Source organism: Cryptomeria japonica, unplaced genomic scaffold (genome assembly GCF_030272615.1).
Source record: "Cryptomeria japonica unplaced genomic scaffold, Sugi_1.0 HiC_scaffold_58, whole genome shotgun sequence".
NCBI lineage: Eukaryota > Viridiplantae > Streptophyta > Pinopsida > Cupressales > Cupressaceae > Cryptomeria > Cryptomeria japonica.
In genome coordinates this window covers 237,501-262,500 of record NW_026728880.1, presented here as the reverse complement: position 1 = coordinate 262,500, position 25,000 = coordinate 237,501, and the positions used below count along the sequence as shown (strand labels likewise).

Genomic DNA, 25,000 nt, shown 5'->3' with positions numbered 1-25,000 from the left:
GGCGCACTTGGGGCGACTACCAGTGCCAACCCCTTATCCCGCGGTGCGTCCGACACACAGAAATTTCCAAGGCGGCCAAGGAGCCTCCCCGCATAGCAATCGGGGTGTGAGGTTACGGATGCAGCATTGATAGCAATCGAGGTGTGAGGCGAAGGATGCAGAAGTGAGAGCCGAGGGATGTAGCAGAGATAGCAATCGGGGTGTGTGATGCAGAAGAGATAGCAATCGAGGTGTGCGGTGGGAAGGGCCCAGCAGCCAGAATGCATGAAGCGACGGATGAAGCAGTGATGACAACCGGGCTGTGAGGAGAGGAGGGATGCAGCCAAGAAAGCAATCAGGGCTCGAGGCAAGGGATGCATCAAGGATAGCAATCATGTTGTGAGGCGAGATTCCAAAGGCTAAACGTGAGAGGCTGCAGGGTCGACTCAGAGAGGTCTATGCATGTGAGAGGCTGAAAGCAAGGTCGACTCGGAGCGGTCTATGCATCGGGCGCGCTTGGGGCGACTACCAGTGCCAACCCCTTATCCCGCGACGCGTCCGACAAAGAGAACGTTCCAAGGCGGCAGAGGAGGTTACCAGCCGAAGGATGCAGTAGCAATAACAGGTATAGTTCCGCGGCGGCCGAGAAGACTCACCGCATAGGAATCGGGATGCGAGGCGAGGGATGCGGCGGGAAGGCCCCGACGGCTAAACGGAAGAGGCTGCAGGGCCGCCTCGGAATGGTCCAAGCATCGGATGCGATTGGGACGACTACCAGTGCCAACCCCTTATCCCGCGATGCGTCCGATACACAGATAGTTCCAAGGCGGCCGAGGAGCCTCACCGCATATCAATCGGGGTGCGAGGCGAGGGATGGGGCGGGAAGGCCCCAACGGCTAGACGGAAGAGGCTTCAGGGCCACCTCGGAATGGTCCAAGCATCGGACGCGCTTGGGGCGACTGCCAGTGCCAACCCCTTATCCCGCGATGCGTCCGATACACAGATGGTTCCAAGGCGGCCGAGGAGCCTCACCGCATAGCAATCGGGGGTGCGAGGCGAGGGATGGGGCGGGAAGGCCCCAACGGCTAGACGGAAGAGGCTTCAGGGCCGCCTAGGAATGGTCCAAGCATCGGACACGCTTGGGGCGACTACCAGTGACAGCCCCCTATCCCGCGATGCGTCCGATACGAAGATGGTTCCAAGGCGGCCGAGGAGCCTCACCGCATAGCAATCGGGGTGCGAGGTGGGGGATGCGGCGAGATGGCCCCAACGGCTAGACGGAAGAGGCCACAGGGCCGCGTCGGAATAGTCCAAGCATCGGACGCGCTTGGGGCGACTACCAGTGACAACCCCTTATCCCGCGATGCGTCCGATACGAAGATAGTTCCAAGGCGGCCGAGGAGCCTCACCGCATAGCAATCGGGGTGCGAGGTGGGGGATGCGGCGAGATGGCCCCAACGGCTAGACGGAAGAGGCTGCAGGGCCGCCTCGGAATAGTCCAAGCATCGGACGCGCTTGGGGCCACTACCAGTGACAACCCCTTATCCCGCGATGCGTCCGATACGAAGATAGTTCCAAGGCGGCCGAAGAGCCTCACCGCATAGCAATCGGGGTGCGAGGTGGGGGATGCGGCGAGATGGCCCCAACGGCTAGACGGAAGAGGCCACAGGGCCGCCTCGGAATAGTCCAAGCATCGGACGCGCTTGGGGCGACTACCAGTGACAACCCCTTATCCCGCGATGCGTCCGATACGAAGATAGTTCCCAGGCGGCCGAGGAGCCTCACCGCATAGCAATCGGGGTGCGAGGCGAGGGATGCGGCGAGATGGCCCCAAAGGCTAGACGGAAGAGGCTGCAGGGCTGCCTCGGAATAGTCCAAGCATCGGACGCGCTTGGGGCGACTACCACTGCCAACCCCTTATCCCGCGATGCGTCCGATACACAGATAGTTCCGAGGCGGCCGAGGAGGTGGGGGATGCAGCGAGATGGCCCCAACGGCTAGACGGAAGAGGCTGCAGGGCCGCCTCGGAATAGTCCAAGCATCGGACGCGCTTGGGGCGACTACCAGTGACAACCCCTTATCCCGCGATGCGTCCGATACACAGATAGTTCCGAGGCGGCCAAGGAGCCTCACCGCATAGCAATCGTGGTGCGAGGTGGGGGATGCGGCGAGATGGCCCCAACGGCTAGACGGAAGAGGCTGCAGGGCCGCCTCGGAATGGTCCAAGCATCGGATGCGCTTGGGGCGACTACCACTGCCAACCCCTTATCCCGCGATGCGTCCGATACACAGATAGTTCCAAGGCGGCCGAGGAGCCTCACAGCATAGCAATCAGGGTGCGAGGCGAGGGATGCGGCGAGAAAGCCCCAACGGCTAGAGGGAAGAGGCTTCAGGTCCGCCTCGGAATGGTCCAAGCATCGGACGCGCTTGGGGCGACTACCAGTGACAACCCCTTATCCCGCGACGCGTCCGATACACAGATAGTTCCAAGGCGGCCGAGGAGCCTCACCGCATAGCAATCGGGGTGCGAGGCGAGGGATGCGGCGAGAAGGACCCAACGGCTACACGGAAGAGGCTTCGGGGCCGCCTCGGAATGGTCCAAGCATCGGACGCGCTTGGGGCGACTACCAGTGACAACCCCTTATCCCGCGACGCGTCCGATACACAGATAGTTCCAAGGCGGCCGAGGAGCCTCACCGCATAGCAATCGGGGTGCGAGGCGAGGGATGCGGCGAGAAGGACCCAACGGCTAGACGGAAGAGGCTTCGGGGCCGCCTCGGAATGGTCCAAGCATCGGACGCGCTTGGGGCGACTACCAGTGACAACCCCTTATCCCGCGACGCGTCCGATACACAGATAGTTCCAAGGCGGCCGAGGAGCCTCACCGCATAGCAATCGGGGTGCGAGGCGAGGGATGCGGCGAGAAGGACCCAACGGCTAGACGGAAGAGGCTTCGGGTCCGCCTCGGAATGGTCCAAGCATCGGACGCGCTTGGGGCGACTACCAGTGACAACCCCTTATCCCGCGATGCGTCCGATACACAGATAGTTCCAAGGCGGCCGAGGAGCCTCACCGCATAGCAATCGGGGTGCGAGGCGAGGGATGCGGCGAGAAGGACCCAACGGCTAGACGGAAGAGGCTTCGGGTCCGCCTCGGAATGGTCCAAGCATCGGACGCGCTTGGGGCGACTACCAGTGACAACCCCTTATCCCGCGACGCGTCCGATACACAGATAGTTCCAAGGCGGCCGAGGAGCCTCACCGCATAGCAATCGGGGTGCGAGGCGAGGGATGCGGCGAGAAGGACCCAACGGCTAGACGGAAGAGGCTTCGGGTCCGCCTCGGAATGGTCCAAGCATCGGACGCGCTTGGGGCGACTACCAGTGACAACCCCTTATCCCGCGACGCGTCCGATACACAGATAGTTCCGAGGCGGCCGAGGAGCCTCACCGCATAGCAATCGGGGTGCGAGGCGAAGGATGCGGCGAGAAGGACCCAACGGCTAGACGGAAGAGGCTTCGGGTCCGCCTCGGAATGGTCCAAGCATCGGACGCGCTTGGGGCGACTACCAGTGACAACCCCTTATCCCGCGACGCGTCCGATACACAGATAGTTCCAAGGCGGCCGAGGAGCCTCACCGCATAGCAATCGGGGTGCGAGGCGAGGGATGCGGCGAGAAGGACCCAACGGCTAGACGGAAGAGGCTTCAGGGCCGCCTCGGAATGGTCCAAGCATCGAACGCGCTTGGGGCGACTACCAGTGACAACCCCTTATCCCGCGACGCGTCCGATACACAGATAGTTCCGAGGCGGCCGAGGAGCCTCACCGCATAGCAATCGGGGTGCGAGGCGAGGGATGCGGCGAGAAGGACCCAACGGCTAGACGGAAGAGGCTTCAGGGCCGCCTCGGAATGGTCCAAGCATCGGACGCGCTTGGGGCGACTACCAGTGACAACCCCTTATCCCGCGACGCGTCCGATACACAGATAGTTCCGAGGCGGCCGAGGAGCCTCACCGCATAGCAATCGGGGTGCGAGGCGAGGGATGCGGCGAGAAGGACCCAACGGCTAGACGGAAGAGGCTTCAGGGCCGCCTCGGAATGGTCCAAGCATCGGACGCGCTTGGGGCGACTACCAATGACAACCCCTTATCCCGCGACGCGTCCGATACACAGATAGTTCCGAGGCGGCCGAGGAGCCTCACCGCATAGCAATCGGGGTGCGAGGCGAGGGATGCGGCGAGAAGGACCCAACGACTAGACGGAAGAGGCTTCAGGGCCGCCTCGGAATGGTCCAAGCATCGGACGCGCTTGGGGCGACTACCAGTGACAACCCCTTATCCCGCGACGCGTCCGATACACAGATAGTTCCGAGGCGGCCGAGGAGCCTCACCGCATAGCAATCGGGGTGCGAGGCGAGGGATGCGGCGAGAAGGACCCAACGGCTAGACGGAAGAGGCTTCAGGGCCGCCTCGGAATGGTCCAAGCATCGGACGCGCTTGGGGCGACTACCGTTGCCAACCCCTTATCCCGCGATGCGTCTGATACACAGATAGTTCCGAGGCGGCCGAGGAGCCTCACCGCATAGCAATCGGGTTGCGAGGCAGATTATTGGGAAGGGAACCCCCTGGGATGCGGCTCAAGCAGTGCCCAAAGGGACTGGAATGCGGAATCACATCGAGAGACCCAAATGCTATACGAGGGCTCAAATCGAATTATCGATTTGGCCACGACATGGACGCATCGGAACGACTACCTTTGCCGAACCACTCGCAATTGCATCCATACCGAAACCAATAGACATTTCCGTTAGAGCCCTCGCATAGCATTCGGGAATCTCGCATGCCCCTCTAAATCGACCAATGCTGGCGCTCAATGAAAATCCGAGCGCTACCACCGTTCGAGCGCCAGCATTGGTCGAGTTAGAGGGGCACGGGGGAGAATGCTCCAGTCAACACCTCCCCTATATAAGTTATTTGTCCGATTCTCGCACAACCGTAGTCTGCCTCGTCGAATCAAACAACGGTCCCAGATTCCGACTTCCGTTCCGTAGAGACCCAAAAGCTAGATGGAGGCTCGCAAGAAAGAGAGTCGGCGCATAGCAATCGGGTTTCTCGAACGTTTAGGGACCGAGCTCACTTGCGGATAGGGCAAAATCCGCCAAGCAACCCAAAAGCTAGACGGGGGCTCGAATCGAATCGCCTAGGCGGCCACAACAACGACGTGTTGGATCGACTACCAGTGCCAAACCATTCAGCAAGACTAGTCTGTGTCGAGGCCGGATAGAGATTCTCAGAGAGCGCCCGCATAGCATTTAGGAGACCTGCCGCGTCCCTCACACTCGACAAATGGTGGTGCACGTTTATAAATCCGAGCGATCCCAACCCTTTCAAGCACCAACATCGGTCGAGATAGAGGGGCACGGAGGGGGCTGCGTGAGACAACACAGTCCCCTATATAAGTTATTTGTCCGATTCTCACACATCCGAAGAATGGTCATCAAATCGGACAACAGCCCAAACTTCCGACTTCCGTCCCAGAAAGCCCAAGAGCTATCTAAAACGTTCATGGCCGGAACTCGATCGCGGCTATACCAGTCCGCCAAGCAACCCAAAAGCTAGACTGGAGCTCTAGTCGAATCACCTCTGTGGCCATTGCAAGGACGTGTTGGAGCGACTACCATTGCCGAACCATTCCGCAGGTCGAGTCCATACCAAGGCCGCATAGAGATTCACGATGAGCTCCTGCATAGCAATCAGGAGACTTGCCGTGTCCATCACAATCGATAAATCCTGGTGCAAGATTTTTGCATCCGAGCGCTCCAACCAGTCGAGCACCAGCATCAATCGACATAAACGGGCACGGGGGGAGGATGCTCGAGAACACTACCTCCCCTATATAAGTTATTTGTCCGATTCTCAAGCAGCCGAAGTCTGGTCATCGAATCGGGTCAAAGACCACAACTTCCGACTTTACCCACAATGCAAGTCATCGAATCGAACATCGGCCCCCGAGTCGGACTCCATGCGTATGTCAGGTCATCGGACCCAAATTCCGCCTTCCTGCGCATGGCGGGCCATCAATATCAACTCGGTCATCGGACCCAAACTCCGCCTTTTTGCGTATGGCACGCCTTCAAATCGGTCATCGGACCCAAATTCCGCCTTCCTGTGCATGGCGGGCCATCAACATCAACTCGGTCATCGGACCCAAATTCCGCCTTTCTGCGCATGGCACGCCATCAACTCGGTCATCGGACCCAAATTCCGCCTTCCTGCGCATGGCAGGTCATCGGACACAAATTCAGACCTCGCCAATATGCCTACGTATCGAATCGGTCATCGGACCCAACTTCCGACTTCATCCATACTGTAGGGTCTTTGAGGTTGGCGCGGTGCGCTCAACCCAGGGAGTCGACCCATCGAAGCATACACCTCCCCTATATAAGCTATTTGTCCGATTCCCACACCTGTGTAGTTTGCACCTCTGACCAGGACATCGACCCCAACTTCCGAACTCGACTGCAACGACGGCACCAGCGCCTTGGTGCGCACCTTGCGACGCACAGTCCCAACATTCGCCTTCCTGCACATGGCAGGTCATCGGACCCAAATTCCGACCTCGCGAGTATGCCTACATATCGAATCGGTCATCGGACCCAACTTCCGACTTCATCCATACCGTAGGGTCTTTGAGGTTGGCGCGGTGCGCTCAACCCGGGGAGTCGACCCAACGAAGCATACACCTCCCCTATATAAGCTATTTGTCCGATTCCCACACCTGTGTAGTTTGCACCTCCGATCAAGACATCGACCCCAACTTCCGAACTCGCCTCCAACGACCGAACCAGCGCCTTGGTGCGCACCTTGCAACGCACAGTGCCAACATTCGCCTTCCTGCACGTGGCAGGTCATCGGACCCAAATTCCGACCTCGCGAGTATGCCTACATATCGAATCGGTCATCGGACCCAACTTCCGACTTCATCCATACCGTAGGGTCTTTGAGGTTGGCGCGGTGCGCTCAACCCGGGGAGTCGACCCAACGAAGCATACACCTCCCCTATATAAGCTATTTGTCCGATTCCCACACCTGTGTAGCTTGCACCTCCGATCAGGACATCGACCCCAACTTCCGAACTCGACTAAAAAGACCGCACCAGCGCCTTGGTGTGCACCTTGCAACGCACAGTGTCAACATTCGCCTTCCTGCACATGGCAGGTCATCGGACCCAAATTCCGACCTCATGAGCATACCTACTAATCGAATCGGTCATCGGACCCAACTTCCGACTTCATCCATACCGTAGGGTCTTTGAGGTTGGCGCGGTGCGCTCAACCTGGGGAGTCGACCCATCGAAGCATACACCTCCCCTATATAAGCTATTTGTCCGATTCCGACACCTGTGTAGTTTGCACCTCCGCTCAGGACATCGACCCCAACTTCCGAACTCGCCTGCAACGACCGAACCAGCGCCTTGGTGCGCACCAAAAGTGCGCACTTTTGGAGGGCACTTTTCTGCGCTCCAAAGGTGCGCACTTTTGGAGGGCACTTTTTGGAGGGCACTTTTCTGCGCTCCAAAGGTGCGCACTTTTGGAGGGCACTTTTTGGAGGGCACTTTTCTGCGCTCCAAAGGTGCGCACTTTTGGAGGGCACTTTTTGGAGGGCACTTTTCTGCGCTCCAAAGGTGCGCACTTTTGGAGGGCACTTTTTGGAGGGCACTTTTCTGCGCTCCAAAGGTGCGCACTTTTGGAGGGCACTTTTTGGAGGGCACTTTTCTGCGCTCCAAAGGTGCGCACTTTTGGAGGGCACTTTTTGGAGGGCACTTTTCTGCGCTCCAAAGGTGCGCACTTTTGGAGGGCACTTTTTGGAGGGCACTTTTCTGCGCTCCAAAGGTGCGCACTTTTGGAGGGCACTTTTTGGAGGGCACTTTTCTGCGCTCCAAAGGTGCGCACTTTTGGAGGGCACTTTTTGGAGGGCACTTTTCTGCGCTCCAAAGGTGCGCACTTTTGGAGGGCACTTTTTGGAGGGCACTTTTCTGCGCTCCAAAGGTGCGCACTTTTGGAGGGCACTTTTGTGCACTCCAAAGGTGCGCACTTTTGGAGGGCACTTTTCCTGTGCTCCAAAGGTGCACACCTAGGTGAGCACCTTCGACCACACCTTGTAGCACACCAAACTCTGACTTTCGACTTCATCCGCAATGCAGGGTCTTTGAGGTTGGCGCAATGCGCACAACCAGGGGAGTCGACCCATCAAACCCAACACCTCCCCTATATAAGCTATTTGTCTGATTCTCATACATGCGTAGCCTGCAGGAGCAATTAGGACATCGACCCCAACTTTCGGCTTCTAAACGAAAACAAGGTCTTTGAGGTTGGTGTAATGCGAACAACTAGGGGAGTCAACCCATCAAACCCAACACCTCCCCTGTAACGGGTCCAGAGTTTCAACCCGTTCGGCACCGCCTTTAGACCTTGCAAATAGCTTGCAAGTAATCTAATACGGACTACGCCTTCACCAATGCCGCCTCAAACAAGACTTATGCGGAATATAAGTCTAGACGACGCCAATGAGTGCAACGCGGCACTCCAATGGACTTAGCTCTAGGACTTCTCATCCAGCGAGTCACCTCAAAAACTAAGCTAGAGAACTTCCCAACCTATGGGTCACCCTCAAAGAGATATCCCTGCGTCCAGGGTTGGACTTGTGGCCTACACGAGCCGACCTCATGAAAACCTCCTACGTACCCACAATCGATATGGCTCAAAGTCACACGTAGTTCTAAGGTTAGCTCGCTGTGCCACCAGCTCGCAACCGTTTCCATGTCTATCCTGGTGAGGTCCCAGACCTCCCGTTCCTAGACACAGTGATTACTCCTCGGATCATGTCCCGGACACAATCCTACACCACACTGGGAATGTCCCTATGACATCCCGCAGCCCAAGAGCTTCTCGAACGACTTATGCGAGAACCCACGCATAGCATTCCATCCAACACGGTATCAAGTCTTGCATCCGACGTATCCATGAATGCTTTGCAAATCTTTCATAACCAACATTGTTCTCAAGTAATGCATCCTCAAGCCATTGTGCATATAAGGATCGGAAGACATAGAGACGTGCCAGGGGGAGACACGCTCTAGAATCCATTCTAGCTCGGGTCAGATCTCAAAGGTCGTGACATCCTCCCCCACTTAAAATAAGCGACGTCCTCGGCGCTTGCAACACCGAACTTCCGGGTTACAAAGTACTTGCAAAGTCACTTCACTTTGACTCGAATCACAAAACATGACACCAACCAAATCCGGTCCATAAATGAACACTCGACTTAAGATTCCATCCAAGTCGACTCGGATCCACTCGGGTCCATAACCTTCCCCAAGTCCAACTCGTGAAGCTATGTTCCCTTCAAGCTCTTGGTAAAGACCAATTGTGCAATCAAGGCGATCCTGGGGACGTAGATTACCAATCCACTTAATCAGACACCACCTCACTCAATGAAGTTGAAGAGCCTAACCCTTCTCTTGCAAAACCAAATCGTAAGGCCATATCTAACACCCAATCAGAATACCCATTTTGCAACGCCTTGGGATCTTGAGTACCACCAAGACATCCACAAGACTCAATTTAGTCCTAACATTATTAAATAAATCATCCTAGCTTAACCATCACCAGATAGCGGAGTAGCTCCAGACTAAATGCCCCCCATTTACCTTCCACGTACTCAATCCGCATGACAAGCTCTTTTCGGTTGGCTTGATGTACTAGGCAACAACAAGCACAACACCTTGCAATTCGGCTACCTCATAAAACCCAACATTCCATGTCAAGTCGCACAAAACCCATTCGTGCACCAAGATTGCAACACACGAGGGAGAACATACCTTTATTGGGTAACAACTCAACTCATGTTAAGATAAGCTCAAGCACCAAGTGCATGCTTATTTTAAACTCAACCGAGTAAAGGGTTAAGCATCTCTACGAAATACTAACCAAATATCACCCAACAAGGATGCTCCCTTCTTAGCGGTTCCAATGCCCAGGTCTGTTTGAGCATTGAATGAGCTTCATACCGCACTTCGATCTCGAGTTATGGATGCCTAAGGAACCACCCTTAAAGTTCTCCGACTTCCGCTTAAGAAAAGTAGCTCGGCTCTAGTCATAGATCGGAACGCTGCATTAAGGGGCTTCCCCAACCTTTGCATCAACAAGGGTCTAAGGAATCCCAGATCATACGCGACCCACATGCAACTCGCTTTCGCTCCACTATGCTAGTTCACCGAAATCAACTCTCCCAAGTCGGGCACCCAAACTATCATCGAATCACACTCTTAAACGACACACCAAGTCATATAACAAAAGGTCACCGAGACCGTTTCATCATATCACTCCTCTAATACTAGCTTTACCGAAAAGACAAGTATCAGAGTCAATGATGAATCTGCTCTGATACCAGATGTAACGGGTCCAGAGTTTCAACCCGTTCGGCACCGCCTTTAGACCTTGCAAATAGCTTGCAAGTAATCTAATACGGACTACGCCTTCACCAATGCCGCCTCAAACAAGACTTATGCGGAATATAAGTCTAGACGACGCCAATGAGTGCAACGCGGCACTCCAATGGACTTAGCTCTAGGACTTCTCATCCAGCGAGTCACCTCAAAAACTAAGCTAGAGAACTTCCCAACCTATGGGTCACCCTCAAAGAGATATCCCTGCGTCCAGGGTTGGACTTGTGGCCTACACGAGCCGACCTCATGAAAACCTCCTACGTACCCACAATCGATATGGCTCAAAGTCACACGTAGTTCTAAGGTTAGCTCGCTGTGCCACCAGCTCGCAACCGTTTCCATGTCTATCCTGGTGAGGTCCCAGACCTCCCGTTCCTAGACACAGTGATTACTCCTCGGATCATGTCCCGGACACAATCCTACACCACACTGGGAATGTCCCTATGACATCCCGCAGCCCAAGAGCTTCTCGAACGACTTATGCGAGAACCCACGCATAGCATTCCATCCAACACGGTATCAAGTCTTGCATCCGACGTATCCATGAATGCTTTGCAAATCTTTCATAACCAACATTGTTCTCAAGTAATGCATCCTCAAGCCATTGTGCATATAAGGATCGGAAGACATAGAGACGTGCCAGGGGGAGACACGCTCTAGAATCCATTCTAGCTCGGGTCAGATCTCAAAGGTCGTGACATCCCCTATATAAGCTATTTGTCTGATTCTCATACATGTGTAGTCTACAGGAGCAATTAGGACATCGACCCCAACTTTTGACTTCTTAACGAAAACAAGGTCTTTGAGGTTGACGTAATGCGCACAACCAGGGGAGTCGACCCATCAAACCCAACACCTCCCCTATATAAGCTATTTGTCCGATTCTCATACATGTGTAGCCTGCAGGAGCCATTAGGACATTGACCCCAACTTTTGACTTCTTAACGAAAACAAGGTCTTTGAGGTTGGCGTAATGCGCACAACCAAGGGAGTTGACCCATCAAACCCAACACCTCCCCTATATAAGCTATTTGTCTGATTCTCATACATGTGTAGCCTGCAACAACGATTAGGACATCCACCCCAACTTCTGAATTCGTCTGCGTTGACCGCACCAAAGGTGCACGCCTTGGTGCTCACCAAAATCCGACTTCCGACTTCTTCTGCTATGCGGGGTCTTTGAGGTTGGCGCAGTGCGCACAACCAGGGGAGTCAACCCACCGAATGCAACACCTCCCCTATATAAGCTATTTGTCTGATTCTCATACATGCGTAGACTGCAGCAATGATTAGGACATCCACCCCAACTTTTGACTTCTTAAACAAGACAGGGTCTTTGAAGTTGGTGCAGTGCACACAACCAGGGGAGTCGACCCATCAAACGCAACACCTCCCCTATATAAAGCTATTTGTCCGATTCTCATACGTGTAGTCTGCAGCAGCGATTAGGACATCGACCCCAACTTCCGAATTCGTTTGCATTGACCGCACCAAAGGTGCACGCCTTGGTGTGCACCCTGGAGTGCACTTTGGTGCTCACCTCGGTGCACACTTTGGTGTGCACCTCGGTGTGCACCAAAGGTGCGCACCTTGGAGCGCACCAAAGGTGTACACTTTGGAGCGCACCACATAGGGTCTTTGAGAGGTTGGCGCAGTGCGCACACCAAGGTGGGTGTTGAGGTGCGTGCCGAGGTGGGTGGGTGCTAGGGTGCGCTCCATGGTGGGTGCCAGGGTGGGTGCGTGCTAGGGTGGATTCCAAAGAGGGTCATAGGGTGGGTGCCAAGGTGGGTTGGTGATATAGTGGGTTCAAAGGTGGGTACTAGGGTGGGTTCCAAGGTGGGTCACAAGTTGGGTGCCAGGATGCGTGGGTGTTAGGTTGGGTGCCAAGGTGGGCTCCTGCGTGGGTGGGTGCTAGGGTGGGTTTCAAGGTGGACGCGAGGGCGGGTGCCAAGGTGGGTAACAAGTTGGGTGTTAGGATGGGTGAGTGCTAGAGTGGGTGCCAAGGTGGGTGGGTGCTAAGGTGGATGCCAAGGTGGTTCACAGGGTGGGTGGGTTCTAGGGTGAGTTCCAAGGTGGGTCACAGGTTCAGTGCTAGGGTGGGTGTCAAGGCGGGTGTCGAGGTGCCTGGGTGCTAGGGTGTGGATGCCAATGTGGGTCATAGGGTGGGTACTAGGGTGGGCTGCAATGTGGGTGCCAAGGTGGGTAACATGCTCGGTGGGTTCTAAATTGGGTGCCAGGGTGGGTGTGCACCCACCTTGCCCGAGGTGGGTGCCAAGGTGCCAGTGTGGGTGGGTGCTAAGGTGGATGCCAAGGTGGGTGAGAAGGTGGGTGATAGGTTGAGTGGTAGGATGGGTGGGTGCCAAGATGGGTCACAGGGTGGGTGCAAGGGTGGGTAGGTGCTAGGGTTGGTGTCAGGGTGGGTGGGTGCTAGGTTGGGTTCCAAGGTGGGTGCGAGGGTGAGTGTCAAGGTGGGTCACAGGTTAGGTGCTAGGATGGGTGAGTGCTAGGGTGCAAAGGTGCCAGGGTGGGTGCTAGGATGGGTCGATGCTAGGGTGAGTGGCAAGGTGGGTCCACAAGTGTCAAGGTGGGTGCCGAGGTGGGTGCCAAGTCGGCGACTGCTATGGTGGATGCCAAGGTGGGTCACGGGGTGGGTGCCAAGTTGCTAGGTTGGGTTCCAAGGTGGGTGCCAACGTGGGTGCTAGGGTGCGTGGGTTAAAGGGTGTGTCACAACGTGGGTGCCAGGATGGGTGCGCACCCACACTGGCCAAGACGGGTGCGGGTGCAAGGTTGGGTTCCAAGCCCGGTCACAGGCTGGGTGCTAGGATGGGTGGGTGCCAAGGTGGGCACCAGGGTGGGTGCACCCACCCTGGCCAAGGTGGGTCACGGGGTGGGTCCTAGGGTGGGTAACGGGGTGGGTACTAAGGTGCGTGCCAAGGTGGGTCATAGGGTGGGTGCCAAGGTGGGCACCAGGGTGGGTGTGCACCAACCCTAGCCAGGGTAGGTCACGGGGTGGTTGTCGGGGTGGGCGTCAAGGAGCCAAGGTGGGTGGCAAGTAGCCAAGTTGCGTGCCAAGGTGGGTGTCGGGGTGGGTGCCAAGGATCCAAGGTGGGTGCCAAGGAACCAAGGTGGGTGTCTGGGTGGGTGCCGAGGTGGGAGCCAGGGTGGGTCCCAAGGTGAGTGCAAAGGTGGGTGCCAGGGTCAAGGTGAGTGCCAATGTGGGTTCCAAGGTGCCAGGGTCAGGGTGAGTGCCAATGTGGGTTCAAAGGTGCTAAGTTGGGTGCGAGGTTGGGTGCGAGGGTGGGTGGGTGCCAAGGTGTGCTAGGTGGAAGCCCGGGTGGGTCGGCATCCCATGGGTGTCGAGTTGGGTGCCTGATGGGTGCTTCTTGTCAAGTTTTAGTCGTCGGGACTCATTTCGAGCCTTAGAGGTCGTTTCTTGTCCGGTTGCCCTGTCTTCGACCTGGGAACCCAATTTTGGTCCTCGGGTCCCATTTTTTTTTGTCTCGCATCCCACTTTTGGCCTGTGGCCTTTTCGGGGTCGATTCTCGTTTTGGGCATCAGAGCATGTTTCTTCTCCTAAAACCCAATATTTGTTTATTAAGTCTCGGAACACATTTTTGTTCTCGTGGACCCATCATGGGTCTTGGAACGCATTTGTGGTCCTTGGGTCCCATTTTGCATCCCGAAACTTGTGTTTTGGTGCTTGATCCCTATTTTGGGTGCCCACCTTGCACCAAGTGCGCACCCGGGGCAAACCGAGCGCCTTGGTGCACCGGGGCAAGATCGAGCGTGCACCCGAGGCGCCCCGAACATGCACCAAGGTGCACTCGGCCCACATGTGAGCGCAGGTCGTTGCGCCCGAGGTGGTGTGTGGGCACCGCGTTGCAGACGGGACACTGCACGCACACGACGCCCCCTCCAGGTGCACGCACGTAGGCCGGGCCGGGTGCACACCCGACGCCCTAGCAAGGTGCGCGCACCCGGGCAGGGCTCACACTTGGCGAACGGGGCGCACTTCGCGAGGGAGGGTGTGCACCTCGACGGGGGTGGGTGGCCGGGGTGGATTCGCACGTGGGTCGCGGTTTGCTAAGTACACACTGCGACAAGCTCATAACGGGTGCGATCATACCAGCATTAGTGCACCGGATCCCATCAGAACTCCGCAGTTAAGCGCGCTTGGGCCGGAGTAGTACTGGGATGGGTGACCTCCCGGGAAGTCCCGGTGTTGCACCCTTTTTTAGTTTTTCGCCGGGCGTCGCAATGCTATTTGAATAAACCTTTTGCCCGTTTGCGTTCTCGTCGGGGCCGGGCCGGGCCGGGGTGCGCTGCCCGCACTACCGCGCGCGCGGGGGCGACACCGAGCGCGCACCCGAGGCACCCCGAGCACACAGGCCACGGTGCAACCCGGGCGTTGTGCGCGCACCCCGGTGCGCCTGAGGTGCTGCGCGCGCACCCAGGTGAAATCGGTGTGCACCTCGGCCAGTGCGCGCTCGGTCGAGTCGCGCACGTTGGCCAAGGTGCACGGTGATGTTTCTTACTCTAAGGTTCCGCACCAGACGCCCGGGACAGGTGAGCGAAGCTGGGCGGGGCCGGGTGCGCGGCCGGGGCAGGTGCACGCAGCTGGAGAGAGCTTTGGAGCACACTTCGGAGCGCACCAATGATGCGCTCCATTCAAAAGTTTCCTGAAAAGGCAAAAAAAGTTGAGATTATAGAATTTCCCACTTGAGAGATTGTAAAAAAAAAAAATTTAAAATGAAGGAAACGCGGGTGCCAAGGTGTGCGCAGCCCAGCCAAGGTGTGCGCACCAAGGCGCCCACCCTGGCGAAGGTGCACGCAAGGTGCGCACCCGAGGCAAACCGGACAATTAACCCAACTTTCGACTTCGCGCGCACCTTGGAGCGCACTTCGGAGCGCTCCTTGGTGCGCACCAATCTTGGGCACCTCGGAGTGCACCATGGCGCCCACCAAGGTGCGCACCCGGGGCAAACCGAGCTCCGACTTCGTGCGCACCTTGGAGCGCACGAAAGGTGCGCACCATGGCGCCCACCAAGGTGCGCAGCCCAGCCAAGGCGTGCGCATCAAGGTGCGCACCCTGGCGAAGGTGCGCACCCGGGGCAAACCGAGCTCCGACTTCGTGCGCACCTTGGAGCGCACAAAAGGTGCGCAACCCAGCCAAGGTGTGCGCACCCCGGTCAAACCGAGCTCCGAATCGTGCGCACCAGAGGTGCACGCCATCGTGCGCACCTTGGAGCACACTTCGGAGCCCTCCTTGGTGCGCGCCGATGTTGCGCACCTCGGAGCGCACCCGGGGAAAACAATGCAATTAACCCGACTTTCGACTTCGTGGGCACCTCGGAGCGCTCTCGGGTTCGCACCTCGGAGCACACCGAGGTGCGCACCTTTGATGCGCTGCCTTCACCAATTTCCAGAAAAGGCAAGAAAACATTGAGAAGGTGTGCGCACCGAGGTGCCCACCCTGGCGAAGGTGCACGCGAGGTGCGCACCCGGGGCAAACCGGGCTCCGACTTCGTGCACGCCGCACCTTGGAGCACACTTCGGAGCGCTCCTTGGTGCGCACCAGGGCGCGCAACCCAGCCGAGGTGCCCACCCCGGCGAAGGTGCACGCGAGGTGCGCACCCGGGGCAAACCGGGCTCCGACTTCGTGCACGCCATGGTGCCCACCGCGGCGAAGGTGCACGCGAGGTGCGCACCCGGGGCAAACCGGGCTCCGACTTCGTGCACGCCGCACCTTGGAGCACACTTCGGAGCGCTCCTTGGTGCGCACCATGGTGCCCACCAGGGCGCGCAACCCCGCCGAAGGTGCACGCGAGGTGCGCACCCGGGGCAAACCGGGCTCCGACTTCGTGCACGCCGCACCTTGGAGCACACTTCGGAGCGCTCCTTGGTGCGCACCATGGTGCCCACCAGGGCGCGCAACCCCGCCGAAGGTGCACGCGAGGTGCGCACCCGGGGCAAACCGGGCTCCGACTTCATGCACGCCATGGTGCGCACCGCGGCGAAGGTGCGCACCCGGGGCAAACCGGGCTCCGACTTCGTGCACGCCGCACCTTGGAGCACACTTCGGAGCGCTCCTTGGTGCGCACCAGGGCGCGCAACCCAGCCGAGGTGCCCACCCCGGCGAAGGTGCACGCGAGGTGCGTACCCGGGGCAAACCGGGCTCCGACTTCGTGCACGCCGCACCTTGGAGCACACTTCGGAGCGCTCCTTGGTGCGCACCATGGTGCCCACCAGGCCGCGCAACCCAGCCAAGGTGTGCGCACCAAGGTGCACGCGAGGTGCGCACCCGGGGCAAACCGGGGTCCGACTTCGTGCACGCCGCACCTTGGAGCACACATCGGGGCGCTCCCGGGTTCGCACCGGCGTTGCGCACCGTGGTGGGCACCTCGGAGCACACCAAGGTGGGCAGCGAGGTGCGCACCTTTGATGCGATGCCTTCACTAATTTCCATAAAAGGCAAAAAAAAAACGAGATTTTAAAATTTCCGTTTTGAAAGATAGTGAGAAAAAGGGAATGCTGGTGCCATCTTGAGCCCGCCCTGGTGCGCAGCCCAGCCAAGGTGTGCGCACCAAGGTGCCCACCCTGGCGAAGGTGCGCGCCCGGGCAATTAATCCAACTTCCAACTTCGCGCGCGCCAGGGTGGGAGCGCACCCAACAACCGGGCCTGGGAAGAGCCAATGCGAGAAACCCCACCAAACGCTCTGACAAAAAAAGAGGGGGCGCTCCAGTAACCCCGCTTCGGAGCGCACCCTGGGCAAACCCAGCCAAGGTGCCCACCCCGGCCAAGGTGCAGGCGAGGTGCGCACCCGGGGCAAACCGGGCTCCGACAACGTGCACGCCGCACCTTGGAGCACACTTCGTAGCGCTCCCGGGTGCGCACCTCAGAGCACACCAAGGTGGGCAGCGAGGTGCGCACCTTTGATGCGCTGCCTTCACTAATTTCCAGAAAAGGCAAAAAAAAAAGGAGATTTTAAAATTTCCGTTTTGAAAGATAGTGAAAAAAACGGAACGCGCGTGCCATCTTGAGCCCGCCCTGGTGCGCAGCCCAGGTAAGGTGCCCACCCTGGCAAAGGTGCGCACCCGGGCAATTAACCCTACTTCCGACTTCGTGCGCGCCAGGGTGGCAACCGGGCCTCGGAAGAGCCAATGCGAGAAACCCCACCAAACGCTCCGACAAAAAAAGAGGCGGCGCTCCAATAACCCCGCTTCGGAGCGCAGCCGGGGCAAACCCAGCCAAGGTGCCCACCCCGACGAAGGTGCACGCGAGGTGCGCACCCGGGGCAAACCGGGCTCCGACAACGTGCACGCAGCACCTTGGAGCACACTTCGAAGCACTCCCGGGTGCCCACCGGCGTTGCGCACCGTGGTGGGCAGCGAGGTGCGCACCTTTGATGCGCTGCCTTCACTAATTTCCAGAAAAAGGCAAAAAAAAATGAGATTTTAAAATTTCCGTTTTGAAAGATAGTGAAAAAAAAGGAACGCGGGTGCCATCTTGAGCCCGCCCTGGTGCGCAGCCCAGGCAAGGCATGCGCACCAAGGTGCCCACCCGAGGTGCACACCCGGGGCAAACCGGGCTCCGACTTCGTGCAGGCCGCACCTTGGAGCACACTTCGGAGCGCTCCTTGGTGCGCACCATGGTGCCCACCAGGGCGCGCAACCCAGCCAAGGTCTGCACACCAAGGTGCCCACCCCGGCGAAGGTGCACGCGAGGTGCGCACCCGGGGCAAACCGGGCTCCGACTTCGTGCACGCCATGGTGCCCACCGCGGCGAAGGTGCACGCGAGGTGCGCACCCGGGGCAAACCGGGCTCCGACTTCGTGCACGCCGCACCTTGGAGCACACTTCGGAGCGCTCCTTGGTGCGCACCATGGTGCCCACCAGGGCGCGCAACCCAGCCAAGGTGTGCGCACCAAGGTGCACGCGAGGTGCGCACCCGGGGCAAACCGGGGTCCGACTTCGTGCACGCCGCACCTTGGAGCACACATCGGAGCGCTCCCAGGTTCGCACCAGCGTTGCGCACCTTTGATGCGCTGCCTTCACTAATTTCCAGAAAAGGCAAAAAAAAATGAGATTTTAAAATTTCCGTTCTGAAAGATAGTGAAAAAAACGGAACGCGGGTGCCATCTTGAGCCCTTCCTGGTGCGCAGCCCAGGCAAGTTGTGCGCACCAAGGTGCCCACCCTGGCGGAGGTGCGCGCCCGGGGCAATCCGGGCTCCGACTTCGTGCACTGCATGGTGCCCACCAAGGCGCGCAACCCAGCCAAGGTGCCCACCGCAGCGAAGGTGCACGCGAGGTGCGCACCCGAGGTGCACACCCGGGGCAAACCGGGCTCCGACTTCGTGCACGCCGCACCTTGGAGCACACTTCAGAGCGCTCCTTGGTGCGCACCAGGGCGCGCAACCCAGCCGAGGTGCCCACCCCGGCGAAGGTGCACGCGAGGTGCGCACCCGGGGCAAACCGGGCTCCGACTTCGTGCACGCCATGGTGCCCACCGCGGCGAAGGTGCGCACCCGGGGCAAACCGGGCTCCGACTTCGTGCACGCCGCACCTTGGAGCACACTTCGGAGCGCTCCTTGGTGCGCACCATGGTGCCCACCAGGCCGCGCAACCCAGCCAAGGTGTGCGCACCAAGGTGCACGCGAGGTGCGCACCCGGGGCAAACCGGGGTCCGACTTCGTGCACGCCGCACCTTGGAGCACACATCGGGGCGCTCCCGGGTTCGCACCGGCGTTGCGCACCGTGGTGGGCACCTCGGAGCACACCAAGGTGGGCAGCGAGGTGCGCACCTTTGATGCGATGCCTTCACTAATTTCCATAAAAGGCAAAAAAAAAACGAGATTTTAAAATTTCCGTTTTGAAAGATAGTGAGAAAAAGGGAATGCTGGTGCCATCTTGAGCCCGCCCTGGTGCGCAGCCCAGCCAAGGTTTGCGCACCAAGGTGCCCACCCTGGCGAAGGTGCGCGCCCGGGCAATTAACCCAACTTCCAACTTCGCGCGCGCCAGGGTGGGAGCGCACCCAACAACCGGGCCTGGGAAGAGCCAATGCGAGAAACCCCACCAAACTCTCTGACAAAAAAAGAGGGGGCGCTCCAGTAACCCCGCTTCGGAGCGCACCCTGGGCAAACCCAGCCAAGGTGCCCACCCCGGCCAAGGTGCAGGCGAGGTGCGCACCCGGGGCAAACCGGGCTCCGACAACGTGCACGCCGCACCTTGGAGCACACTTCGTAGCGCTCCCGGGTGCGCACCTCAGAGCACACCAAGGTGGGCAGCGAGGTGCGCACCTTTGATGCGCTGCCTTCACTAATTTCCAGAAAAGGCAAAAAAAAAAGGAGATTTTAAAATTTCCGTTTTGAAAGATAGTGAAAAAAACGGAACGCGCGTGCCATCTTGAGCCCGCCCTGGTGCGCAGCCCAGGTAAGGTGCCACCCTGGCAAAGGTGCGCACCCGGGCAATTAACCCTACTTCCGACTTCGTGCGCGCCAGGGTGGCAACCGGGCCTCGGAAGAGCCAATGCGAGAAACCCCACCAAACGCTCCGACAAAAAAAGAGGCGGCGCTCCAATAACCCCGCTTCGGAGCGCAGCCGGGGCAAACCAAGCCAAGGTGCCCACCCCGACGAAGGTGCACGCGAGGTGCGCACCCGGGGCAAACCGGGCTCCGACAACGTGCACGCAGCACCTTGGAGCACACTTCGAAGCACTCCCGGGTGCCCACCGGCGTTGCGCACCGTGGTGGGCAGCGAGGTGCGCACCTTTGATGCGCTGCCTTCACTAATTTCCAGAAAAAGGCAAAAAAAAATGAGATTTTAAAATTTCCGTTTTGAAAGATAGTGAAAAAAAAGGAACGCGGGTGCCATCTTGAGCCCGCCCTGGTGCGCAGCCCAGGCAAGGCATGCGCACCAAGGTGCCCACCCGAGGTGCACACCCGGGGCAAACCGGGCTCCGACTTCGTGCAGGCCGCACCTTGGAGCACACTTCGGAGCGCTCCTTGGTGCGCACCATGGTGCCCACCAGGGCGCACCCGAGGCAAACCGGGCTCCGACTTCGTGCACGCCGCACCTTGGAGCACACATCGGAGCGCTCCCAGGTTCGCACCAGCGTTGCGCACCTTTGATGCGCTGCCTTCACTAATTTCCAGAAAAGGCAAAAAAAAACGATATTTTAAAATTTCCGTTCTGAAAGATAGTGAAAAAAACGGAACGCGGGTGCCATCTTGAGCCCTTCCTGATGCGCAGCCCAGGCAAGTTGTGCGCACCAAGGTGCCCACCCTGGCGGAGGTGCGCGCCCGGGGCAAACCGGGCTCCGACTTCGTGCACTGCATGGTGCCCACCAAGGCGCGCAACCCAGCCAAGGTGCCCACCGCAGCGAAGGTGCACGCGAGGTGCGCACCCGAGGTGCACACCCGGGGCAAACCGGGCTCCGACTTCGTGCACGCCGCACCTTGGAGCACACTTCAGAGCGCTCCTTGGTACGCACCAGGGCGCGCAACCCAGCCAAGGTGCTCACCCCGGCGAAGGTGCACGCGAGGTGCGCACCCGGGGCAAACCGGGCTCGGACTTCGTGCACGCCGCACCTTGGAGCACACATCGGAGCGCTCCCGGGTTCGCACCAGCATTGCGCACCTTTGATGCGCTGCCTTCACTAATTTCCAGAAAAGGCAAAAAAAAGAAAAAAATGAGATTTTAAAATTTCCGTTTTGAAAGATAGTGAAAAAAACGGAACGCGGGTGCCATCTTGAGCCCGCCCTGGTGTGCAGCCCAGGCAAGTTGTGCGCACCAAGGCACCCACCCTGGCCAAGGTGGGTCACGGGGTGGGTCCTAGGGTGGGTAACGGGGTGGGTACTAAGGTGCGTGCCAAGGTGGGTCATAGGGTGGGTGCCAAGGTGGGCACCAGGGTGGGTGTGCACCAACCCTAGCCAGGGTAGGTCACGGGGTGGTTGTCGGGGTGGGCGTCAAGGAGCCAAGGTGGGTGGCAAGTAGCCAAGTTGCGTGCCAAGGTGGGTGTCGGGGTGGGTGCCAAGGATCCAAGGTGGGTGCCAAGGAACCAAGGTGGGTGTCTGGGTGGGTGCCGAGGTGGGAGCCAGGGTGGGTCCCAAGGTGAGTGCAAAGGTGGGTGCCAGGGTCAAGGTGAGTGCCAATGTGGGTTCCAAGGTGCCAGGGTCAGGGTGAGTGCCAATGTGGGTTCAAAGGTGCTAAGTTGGGTGCGAGGTTGGGTGCGAGGGTGGGTGGGTGCCAAGGTGTGCTAGGTGGAAGCCCGGGTGGGTCGGCATCCCATGGGTGTCGAGTTGGGTGCCTGATGGGTGCTTCTTGTCAAGTTTTAGTCGTCGGGACTCATTTCGAGCCTTAGAGGTCGTTTCTTGTCCGGTTGCCCTGTCTTCGACCTGGGAACCCAATTTTGGTCCTCGGGTCCCATTTTTTTTTGTCTCGCATCCCACTTTTGGCCTGTGGCCTTTTCGGGGTCGATTCTCGTTTTGGGCATCAGAGCATGTTTCTTCTCCTAAAACCCAATATTTGTTTATTAAGTCTCGGAACACATTTTTGTTCTCGTGGACCCATCATGGGTCTTGGAACGCATTTGTGGTCCTTGGGTCCCATTTTGCATCCCGAAACTTGTGTTTTGGTGCTTGATCCCTATTTTGGGTGCCCACCTTGCACCAAGTGCGCACCCGGGGCAAACCGAGCGCCTTGGTGCACCGGGGCAAGATCGAGCGTGCACCCGAGGCGCCCCGAACATGCACCAAGGTGCACTCGGCCCACATGTGAGCGCAGGTCGTTGCGCCCGAGGTGGTGTGTGGGCACCGCGTTGCAGACGGGACACTGCACGCACACGACGCCCCCTACAGGTGCACGCACGTAGGCCGGGCCGGGTGCACACCCGACGCCCTAGCAAGGTGCGCGCACCCGGGCAGGGCTCACACTTGGCGAACGGGGCGCACTTCGCGAGGGAGGGTGTGCACCTCGACGGGGGTGGGTGGCCGGGGTGGATTCGCACGTGGGTCGCGGTTTGCTAAGTACACACTGCGACAAGCTCATAACGGGTGCGATCATACCAGCGTTAGTGCACCGGATCCCATCAGAACTCCGCAGTTAAGCGCGCTTGGGCCGGAGTAGTACTGGGATGGGTGACCTCCCGGGAAGTCCCGGTGTTGCACCCTTTTTTAGTTTTTCGCCGGGCATCGCAATGCTATTTGAATAAACCTTTTGCCCGTTTGCGTTCTCGTCGGGGCCGGGCCGGGCCGGGGTGCGCTGCCCGCACTACCGCGCGCGCGGGGGCGACACCGAGCGCGCACCCGAGGCGCCCCGAGCACACAGGCCACGGTGCAACCCGGGCGTTGTGCGCGCACCCCGGTGCGCCCGAGGTGCTGCGCGCGCACCCAGGTGAAATCGGTGTGCACCTCGGCCAGTGCGCGCTCGGTCGAGTCGCGCACGTTGGCCAAGGTGCACGGTGATGTTTCTTACTCTAAGGTTCCGCACCAGACGCCCGGGACAGGTGAGCGAAGCTGGGCGGGGCCGGGTGCGCGGCCGGGGCAGGTGCACGCAGCTGGAGAGAGCTTTGGAGCACACTTCGGAGCGCACCAATGATGCGCTCCATTCAAAAGTTTCCTGAAAAGGCAAAAAAAGTTGAGATTATAGAATTTCCCACTTGAGAGATTGTAAAAAAAAAAAATTTAAAATGAAGGAAACGCGGGTGCCAAGGTGTGCGCAGCCCAGCCAAGGTGTGCGCACCAAGGCGCCCACCCTGGCGAAGGTGCACGCAAGGTGCGCACCCGAGGCAAACCGGACAATTAACCCAACTTTCGACTTCGCGCGCACCTTGGAGCGCACTTCGGAGCGCTCCTTGGTGCGCACCAATCTTGGGCACCTCGGAGTGCACCATGGCGCCCACCAAGGTGCGCACCCGGGGCAAACCGAGCTCCGACTTCGTGCGCACCTTGGAGCGCACGAAAGGTGCGCACCATGGCGCCCACCAAGGTGCGCAGCCCAGCCAAGGCGTGCGCATCAAGGTGCGCACCCTGGCGAAGGTGCGCACCCGGGGCAAACCGAGCTCCGACTTCGTGCGCACCTTGGAGCGCACAAAAGGTGCGCAACCCAGCCAAGGTGTGCGCACCCCGGTCAAACCGAGCTCCGAATCGTGCGCACCAGAGGTGCACGCCATCGTGCGCACCTTGGAGCACACTTCGGAGCCCTCCTTGGTGCGCGCCGATGTTGCGCACCTCGGAGCGCACCCGGGGAAAACAATGCAATTAACCCGACTTTCGACTTCGTGGGCACCTCGGAGCGCTCTCGGGTTCGCACCTCGGAGCACACCGAGGTGCGCACCTTTGATGCGCTGCCTTCACCAATTTCCAGAAAAGGCAAGAAAACATTGAGAAGGTGTGCGCACCGAGGTGCCCACCCTGGCGAAGGTGCACGCGAGGTGCGCACCCGGGGCAAACCGGGCTCCGACTTCGTGCACGCCGCACCTTGGAGCACACTTCGGAGCGCTCCTTGGTGCGCACCAGGGCGCGCAACCCAGCCGAGGTGCCCACCCCGGCGAAGGTGCACGCGAGGTGCGCACCCGGGGCAAACCGGGCTCCGACTTCGTGCACGCCATGGTGCCCACCGCGGCGAAGGTGCACGCGAGGTGCGCACCCGGGGCAAACCGGGCTCCGACTTCGTGCACGCCGCACCTTGGAGCACACTTCGGAGCGCTCCTTGGTGCGCACCATGGTGCCCACCAGGGCGCGCAACCCCGCCGAAGGTGCACGCGAGGTGCGCACCCGGGGCAAACCGGGCTCCGACTTCGTGCACGCCGCACCTTGGAGCACACTTCGGAGCGCTCCTTGGTGCGCACCATGGTGCCCACCAGGGCGCGCAACCCCGCCGAAGGTGCACGCGAGGTGCGCACCCGGGGCAAACCGGGCTCCGACTTCGTGCACGCCGCACCTTGGAGCACACTTCGGAGCGCTCCTTGGTGCGCACCAGGGCGCGCAACCCAGCCGAGGTGCCCACCCCGGCGAAGGTGCGTACCCGGGGCAAACCGGGCTCCGACTTCGTGCACGCCGCACCTTGGAGCACACTTCGGAGCGCTCCTTGGTGCGCACCATGGTGCCCACCAGGCCGCGCAACCCAGCCAAGGTGTGCGCACCAAGGTGCACGCGAGGTGCGCACCCGGGGCAAACCGGGGTCCGACTTCGTGCACGCCGCACCTTGGAGCACACATCGGGGCGCTCCCGGGTTCGCACCGGCGTTGCGCACCGTGGTGGGCACCTCGGAGCACACCAAGGTGGGCAGCGAGGTGCGCACCTTTGATGCGATGCCTTCACTAATTTCCATAAAAGGCAAAAAAAAAACGAGATTTTAAAATTTCCGTTTTGAAAGATAGTGAGAAAAAGGGAATGCTGGTGCCATCTTGAGCCCGCCCTGGTGCGCAGCCCAGCCAAGGTGTGCGCACCAAGGTGCCCACCCTGGCGAAGGTGCGCGCCCGGGCAATTAACCCAACTTCCAACTTCGCGCGCGCCAGG

General features: G+C 59.3%; 2 non-coding genes across 2 annotated transcripts; both read left to right on the top strand.

Moving 5' to 3' along the window:
- The first annotated feature begins 14,596 nt into the window (after positions 1-14,596).
- Positions 14,597-14,715, top strand: LOC131863265 (5S ribosomal RNA). The gene has a single exon (XR_009362197.1). It is a non-coding gene; the product is annotated as a 5S ribosomal RNA (ribosomal RNA).
- Positions 14,716-22,532: 7,817 nt separating this feature from the next.
- Positions 22,533-22,651, top strand: LOC131863216 (5S ribosomal RNA). Its single transcript, XR_009362148.1, has one exon. It is a non-coding gene; the product is annotated as a 5S ribosomal RNA (ribosomal RNA).
- The last annotated feature ends 2,349 nt before the right edge of the window (positions 22,652-25,000 follow it).